The 6,786-nt window shown below is 55.2% G+C and overlaps 1 protein-coding gene across 7 annotated transcripts in view; it reads left to right on the forward strand.

Annotated features, from left to right (window-relative positions):
- The window catches only part of TNRC6C (trinucleotide repeat containing adaptor 6C), an 80,256-nt gene that overhangs the window by 5,102 nt on the left and 68,368 nt on the right, over positions 1 to 6,786 (forward strand). For 6 of the 7 annotated variants that reach the window (XR_003904526.1, XM_029927993.1, XM_029927995.1 and 3 more), the window contains exon 3: positions 6,693 to 6,747. The exons of the other annotated variant lie outside the window; for it this stretch is intronic. The gene's annotated coding sequence lies outside the window, so the exon portion shown is untranslated. The remainder of the gene's footprint in view (positions 1 to 6,692; positions 6,748 to 6,786) is intronic. 7 annotated transcript variants of the gene reach the window in all.

Genomic DNA, 6,786 nt, shown 5'->3' on the forward strand with positions numbered 1-6,786 from the left:
GGTGTCTGAAGAGTCAGCAGGTGTGGGCAGAAGGACGTCCTCTGTCTCAGTAGCCCGCGAGCCCGCAGCACCCCCTGAGAGGGGCCTGGGTGTTGCAGGGTCTGAAGGGTGTAGCAGAGGTTTCGAAGCGGTGGCCTGAGCTCCCTGCCCGCACTGCAGCTTGCTGCCTTGGGAGAGCAGCGGCGGGACTGTGGGACCCTGTTGGGACCGTGCCCTCTGAAAATTTCCACCGAAGGCAGAAAATTGCTTCTTGCTCTACACTTGATCTTAGCCAAAAGGCCGAGAAGCGGTAATTGTTTCTTTTTCTAAAGAAGCCATGCTTTCTTAGAGGATGGCGTCCTGTCTGCCTTTTCCCCAGCAGGTGTCGCCATGTAAAAGAAGAGGGGAGAGCGTATCAGGGCGAGGGAAGTGCAGGGAGAGAGTTTGGGCAGCCAGACGCCCGGCTGCCGTCTTCGTGCTCTCAACAGTGACTTGTGGACGATCCCTAATCAGGCCAGAATCCCCGCCGCCTGACGGGGTTCTGCCGCTGTGTTAGAACAGGGACCTGTGGGACAGACACGTCCGTGAGCCTCTGTCGTTGAGGGGCAGCCTCAGATGCAGGTGATTTTAGAAGAGCAGTGTCGTGATGACTTGATGCCCTCCCCACGCTCTGGGTGGTGAGAGATGGAGAAATCCGCATCTGAAGAGGGCGGACGGCTGGTCAGCAGATGCCCGTTTGATTTATCTGTATTATAAGAACAGCAAGCTTCGAGACCCTCCTCTGGGCAGCGGAGGTGGTCTCAGCTGGCTGCTAGTTTTCAGGGGTCTGAGACAGCCCGGTCCGCACCAGGGCAGCCCTGTCCCCGTCTCCCGTCCGCGGGCCAGAGGCTCGGCTCGGGGCCTGGGCTCTCGGTTCCTCCTGCCCGCCGCTCTGCTCACTGCGGCTTCTTCCCTTCGCTTCAGACTTTTCCTAAATGCAGCCTCCTGCCCTATGCAGGGGAGAGGAGGGGAGAGACCAGACTGGCCTGGAACACTTTGACTTTAAACTGAGGTTGTACAAGTGGGCTCACAGAACGGACTGCATCTAACTCCAGGGAAAAAGAATCGTCCATATTCAGGTACCTTAGAATTGCTGTTTTATATTCAAAAATAGTTACCAATTGGTAACATTCATTTATTGTACTTCTTCAAAGCCAGCGACTGACAGCCATCAGTGCATCACACTTCTTGATTTCTGTGGCATGCATTTCTTTTCCTATACATAGTGTGAAGGAAAATAGCCGTGACTTTGTTCTTCGATCTTTTTGAGAAGATAGTGGCAGTGCAGTGGCACAGCTGTGGCTGCTTGTCAGCTGTGAGCGCTCTGGCGGGGGCACGGCGTCGTCTGGGTCATTAGCTCACTTGGGCCCTGGGGGTCTGGGCAGGTGCGGGGGGAACAGGCTGACTTCTCAGGGTCCCGTCAGTTTGGGCTCTTTGCTTCTGAGCCCTTGCCAGTTGTTTCTGTCAGGTCCCTAGGTTTCTTTTGTTTTTCATGAGCGGGGGAGGGGCAGAGAGAGAGGAGAGAGAGACTCCCAAGCAGGCTCTGCACTGTCAGCACAGAGCCCGACATGGGGTTTGAACTCACAAGCCACGAGATCATGACCTGAGCCCAAATCAGGAGTCAGATGTTTACCTGACCGAGCCCCCCAGGCGCCCCTCAGTCAGGTTCTGAGTTCAGGTACCTTTTCTCCATTTCCGTTCTTTGAAAAGCTGGGTCACGGACAGAAGTACCAGCACGGTTCAGCAGGTCTGTGCATGACCCCGTGCTCACCCTAAGTGTGCTCTTGATCCCCTTCACACCTCTCCCCCGACCCCCACCCTCGTCCCCTCTGGGAACCGCCAGTTTGTTCTCTTTCTTAAATTCCACATATGAGTCAAGTCATTGCTGTGTTTGTCTTTCTCTGACGGACTTCTTTCCTGTGGCGTTGCCCCCTCCATCTGTGTTGTCACAGGCGGTGAGGTCTCATTCTTGTCTGTGGCCGAGCGATGTTCCTGTGTGTGTGTGTGTGTGTGTGTGTGTGTGCGCATCTTCTTTACCCACTCGGCTCCCAGTGCACACTCGGGCGCTTCCGCGTCTCAGCCGTTGTGAATGGTGCCGCAGTCAACGGAGGGCTCCTGTACCTTTTCAGGCAAATGTTTTCTTTCCTCCGGGCAGGTCCCGAGTGGCGGGTGGCTCCGTTTTTCATTTTCTGAGGAAGCCCGTCCTCCACAGTGGAGATGCCACCCGTGCCCGAGGGTGCCCGCTAGACTTTGCTCCTTAGAGCAGGTCTTGGTTTAGGGAAAGACTGAGCAGAAAGTACAGGGTCCCCTCAGTCCTTGCTCTGCCCACCCCCAGCACAGCCCCGGTTTCTGCCATCCCCTCCGCCCCCTGTGTGTCTGCTGCGGTCCCCGAGCAGCACTGACCCGCTAGCCATGCGCTGTCATCAAGGGTGCAGTTTACATGTGAGTGTTGGGTGCTTTGCTTCAAGTCGGGTCGAATGTCCACGACCGCTCCCCTGCCCTGGCAAGTCCCCTGTGCCCCGCCTCTCCGTCCCTCCCGCCCTCCTCAAGCCCTTGTCGACACTGATACTTTACTGTGTCCGTAGTCCCGCCTTTTCCAGAACGTCGTATAACGGGAATCATATAGTGTGAAGCCTCTTCACACTGGCTTCCTGTCCTTAGCAGTACGCGCGTGACACTCCTTCGTCACTCTTCATGGTTTGATAGCTCATTTCTTTTTTTTTTTTTTTTAAGTTTATTTCTTTTGACAGAGGGGGCGTGGGGGGGGGGCGAGAGAGACTCCCAGGCGGGCTCCCACGGCGTCTGCGCAGAGCCCTAAGGCTCTTCCCAAGAACCAGGGGTCCACGACCCAAGCGGAGGTCAAGAGGCGGACTCTTAGCTGACTGAGGCCACCAGGCCCCCGTAGCTCACGCTTTTCGGGGCCGATTTTCCCGTGTGTGCTTGTTTGGGCTCGTCAGTCCTTCACCTGCAGGACTCCTGGGGTGTGTCCCGCCGTGAACGCTCCTGTGAATGTTTGTGTGGATAGGAGTCTTCAACTCCCTGGGGTAAATACTTAGGAACTTCTGCCCTTTTAATGGGCTAAAGGTCAGTGTCAGAAAAAAATACATGTGAAGGCCCCTATGTTTCAAAATCAGCCTATCATAGGTCTTATAGCTTTCTTTTTTAAAAAGGAAAGACAGAATGGATATTCATCTCCTGCGCCTTTGTGTATAATCTTTAAATCTAAAAGATTATAAAACGCTTCGCATGTCCGCGCCACGGCCAGGGAACTGGGAGCGAAGGGGACCGGGCATCAGTAGAGAAATTCAGCGGACGCCTGCGGCGGTAGCCGTCACAGAAGGAAAAGCGTGCCGCGTCCTGCCTTCCCTTCCACAGGGTTGGACGGAGCCCGAGAGAGGCCGCCGGTCTCAACCTTTCACGTCCAGGCGAGGAAACAGCTCCGGGGATGGCAGACTGCTTCCCCAGCCCCAGACCCGCCGTCAGCGGTGACCGGCCTGACACCAGGGCTTCCCTTTGCCAGTCTGGTATTTTTTCCGTTCTGCCAATTGCTTTCTTTATATTCTGCTACTTCTGCATTTCTTTCTCGCTTCAGATGTGTGTTTACAACGTCAAGTCCTTTAGTGTTTGTTAGGTGCCTCCTGAGCGTCGGGCACCATGCTGACAGCACGTGCGGGGGCACAAGCCTGCTAGTGAGCAGTCTAGGGGGCCTGGGTGGCCCAGGCGCCTCTGCACCTGACTTTTGATTTTGACTCAAGTCATGATCTCACAGTTCATGGGAGCGGGCCCCACGTCAGGCTCCATGCTGACAGTGTGGGGCCTGTTTGGGACTGTCTCTCTCCCCCTCTGCGCTTCCCCTCTCTAAATACATAGATACATCCATACTTACTTACTCACATCCATTCTCACGTACTCACATACAAGAAAAAGAAACCGACACGCTCTTGTGGTGTCCGGCCGAGGGGCACTGGTCCTCGGCTCTGGTGGGGGCAATGGGAATGGAAACAGGCGGATGAGCTTGATGGGTCCTTAGAAGGGACATTTAAGATGAGCTACAAATGTCAAGGTTTGGTGATTGGTTAATGGGAGATTGGGGTGGATTAAGGAGAGACTCAGAGCCCAGGTTTCCAGCACAGAGCCACATGCCAGGAGCGTGGTAGCAAAATGCAGACGAAGAGTGAGCGAGGAAGCTGATGAGGACCGGAGCACGCGGATTTGGAAGCGCCTGTGAGATATCCAGACGCGGCTCTCTCAGTCATCGGGGGCTCGGATCGTGACCACAGGGTTGATGGGTAAAGCTCTGGGCGGAGATGGGATGACCCAGGGTGGGTGTCTGAGCAGAGAGCGTCCGCAGCAGAGCCCTCAGAGGGACGTGGGAAGGAGTCGCGGAGAGGCCAGCGGGAGTCCAGGTAAGGACTTTCGGGGTCACGGAGGCCAAGGTGGAGGGTGTCTTGGGATGGCCAAAGTGACCATGGCTGCTTAAGGAGATGGAGAAGTCAAGACGATAGCCCAGAATACGGCATTGGAGGTTAGCGTCGAGGGGGAGCCGAATGATGGTCGTTTCCGCAGAGGAGAGGGCAAGCCGGGCTGGGGAAGGGCCAGCGGGGGGAGGGAGCCGCGAGGGGCAGCTCCCGGGCCCTCAAGTTTGAAGGGAGGGGAGGCAACCAACTGGGAGGCGGCTGGAGAGGAATCTGGGGTCAAGGAGGGCAGTGGTGTTGCCGTCCTTGGAGGCAGTGGAGGTTGGTGATGAGAAGGAGCTAGTCGCTGAGAGTGCCACACGACCCCCGGGCGAGTTAGGTGGCGCAGATGTGCGCGGATGTGCTGTCCTCCGCTCTCCGCGCAGAGCCACCGGGCCGGATCGCTTCTCTTGTGTACTTGCGTTTATAAAACAGAGACTTAATCGGAGGCTCCCCCTTAAGCTTTGGGCCTTTCTGTTTGCTCTGGAGAGTGTCCAGGTTTAAGACCCAGAGCACATGAAATCCCCGAGACAGGATCCCCTGGAGGGCGCCGTGTCGCTGTGCCTCTCCAAAACCATTTACTGTGGAATGCGCCAGTGTTCACGTACCAAGCAGGAAAAAACCACTGCCAATTGACTGGCACGTTGCAATGTAAATGCTATTAACATATGAAGAGATTTAAGTCTTTGAATTGGTGAAATGCAGTATTTGCCTCAGGTAGGAGTGACAGAAGCATGGGACAGAGAAGAGTGTGATGCTCATGTATTCGTAGTGTCAGAAACGCGAAGGTTTTGCGTAATGGCTTTTACTTCTTCTGGAAAGTACAGTCATAGTTCATTATCTGGGGAGAAGGAGATAGAGGCATGAGCTGCTCCCGAGTGAAAGGTCTCTGAGTGAGTCGTTGACAGCAGTGGAACCAGGCCGACCCAGGAAACTGTAGGGTGGCGGGGAGCACTGAGGGTGCCCTCGGTGAGGGGCGTAAACTCACAATGACACCAGACCCCACGGCCGTGATCTGAGTCAGGAGTGGACCGTGGCCTCACCTCGGATTACGGGCTTGTGGGGCAGCGTGACACAGAGGCCGTGGGCAGAGGCCCTGTGGACTCAGACTGTGTAGACGGCGCAGGGCCTTGGGCACACGGCAGAGCTCCTGCCGGGAAGCCACCCGGTACGGGTGACGGAAAGGCCAGCAGTAACGTCTCCTGTTTCCCCCAGTGTGGACTGGAAGTATTTTCATAACGTCCCTTACACTTTTAAGATTACACCAAACTAGGTATAAACTCATTTTGCACAAAGACATTTACAAATTAAGTAGAAAAAGAATTTGTCTTTCAAATAACAAGGTAAATATAATGTCCTGGATATTAGTGTCTCAAGTTCAAGCTGGGAATGACTTCTGAGTCTTTGCATCCGATGTGTGTGTGCTGCCGCCTGGATGCAGGGCGACCCCGCAGATCACCTTTGCGTGGGGCCTGCTTCGTACTAGAAGCCCAGCCCTGTCGGGGCCACCACTCCGCTCTCTTCCCCTTGTTTCTGGCGAAATTACTCTGAAACTTTTGTCTGTGCGACACTCAGACAGCACCTTGGCTGTCACTTGATTCAAACACGTCATTTGCAAAGTTAGGCCACTTGCGTTCTTGTCAAGTGAATCTTTGATAGCATCACCACACGTGCTTTAGTTATTTGAATAACGCAGAATGTGTGCCTGTGGCGGGGGGGGGGGTCATCAGAATTAAAACAAAAAATATATAAAGTCATGGGTGTCTGAAGATCCCTTAATTTTGAAAAAAAAAAAAACCACCGACCAAGACCAGTGGTTGTCAGAGAGGGTTCCAGGGACCACCAGCATCGGATCAGGGTCACCTGCGAACTTAGCAAAAATACAGAGTCTCCCCTCCTCTCTCCACCCTGCTGAGTTCCCTGGCAGGGGGCAGGGGGCGCGGGAATGGGGCTTTCATCGGCCCCGGGTTCGATGTACGCCGGTGTGAACGCTGCTCTCACCTAATGGCGTCACCCACCCACGTTACAGATGAGGAAACCGGGGCCCGAAGCAGCTGCGCCCGATTTCAGTTAGTTTAGGAGGGAGCTGGGTCTCGGCCCTGTTCCCAGAGCGCTGCGTTGTCCTTTCTTCCTCGGTTTTTGTTTTGTTTTCCTTGGTGCGGGTTGGGTTTCAAGGAGCGATACTAAAGTTGTGGGGTCTCTTCGTTTCGTCCCTCACAGTGCCAGAGCCTGCGAAGAGCTGCCCAAGCCAGCCCCAGCCCGCCGGCGCCGGCCCTGCCACCAGCACCCCGCCCAGCAGCGGCCATGGCAAGCG

This window comes from Suricata suricatta, chromosome 17 (genome assembly GCF_006229205.1).
Source record: "Suricata suricatta isolate VVHF042 chromosome 17, meerkat_22Aug2017_6uvM2_HiC, whole genome shotgun sequence".
NCBI lineage: Eukaryota > Metazoa > Chordata > Mammalia > Carnivora > Herpestidae > Suricata > Suricata suricatta.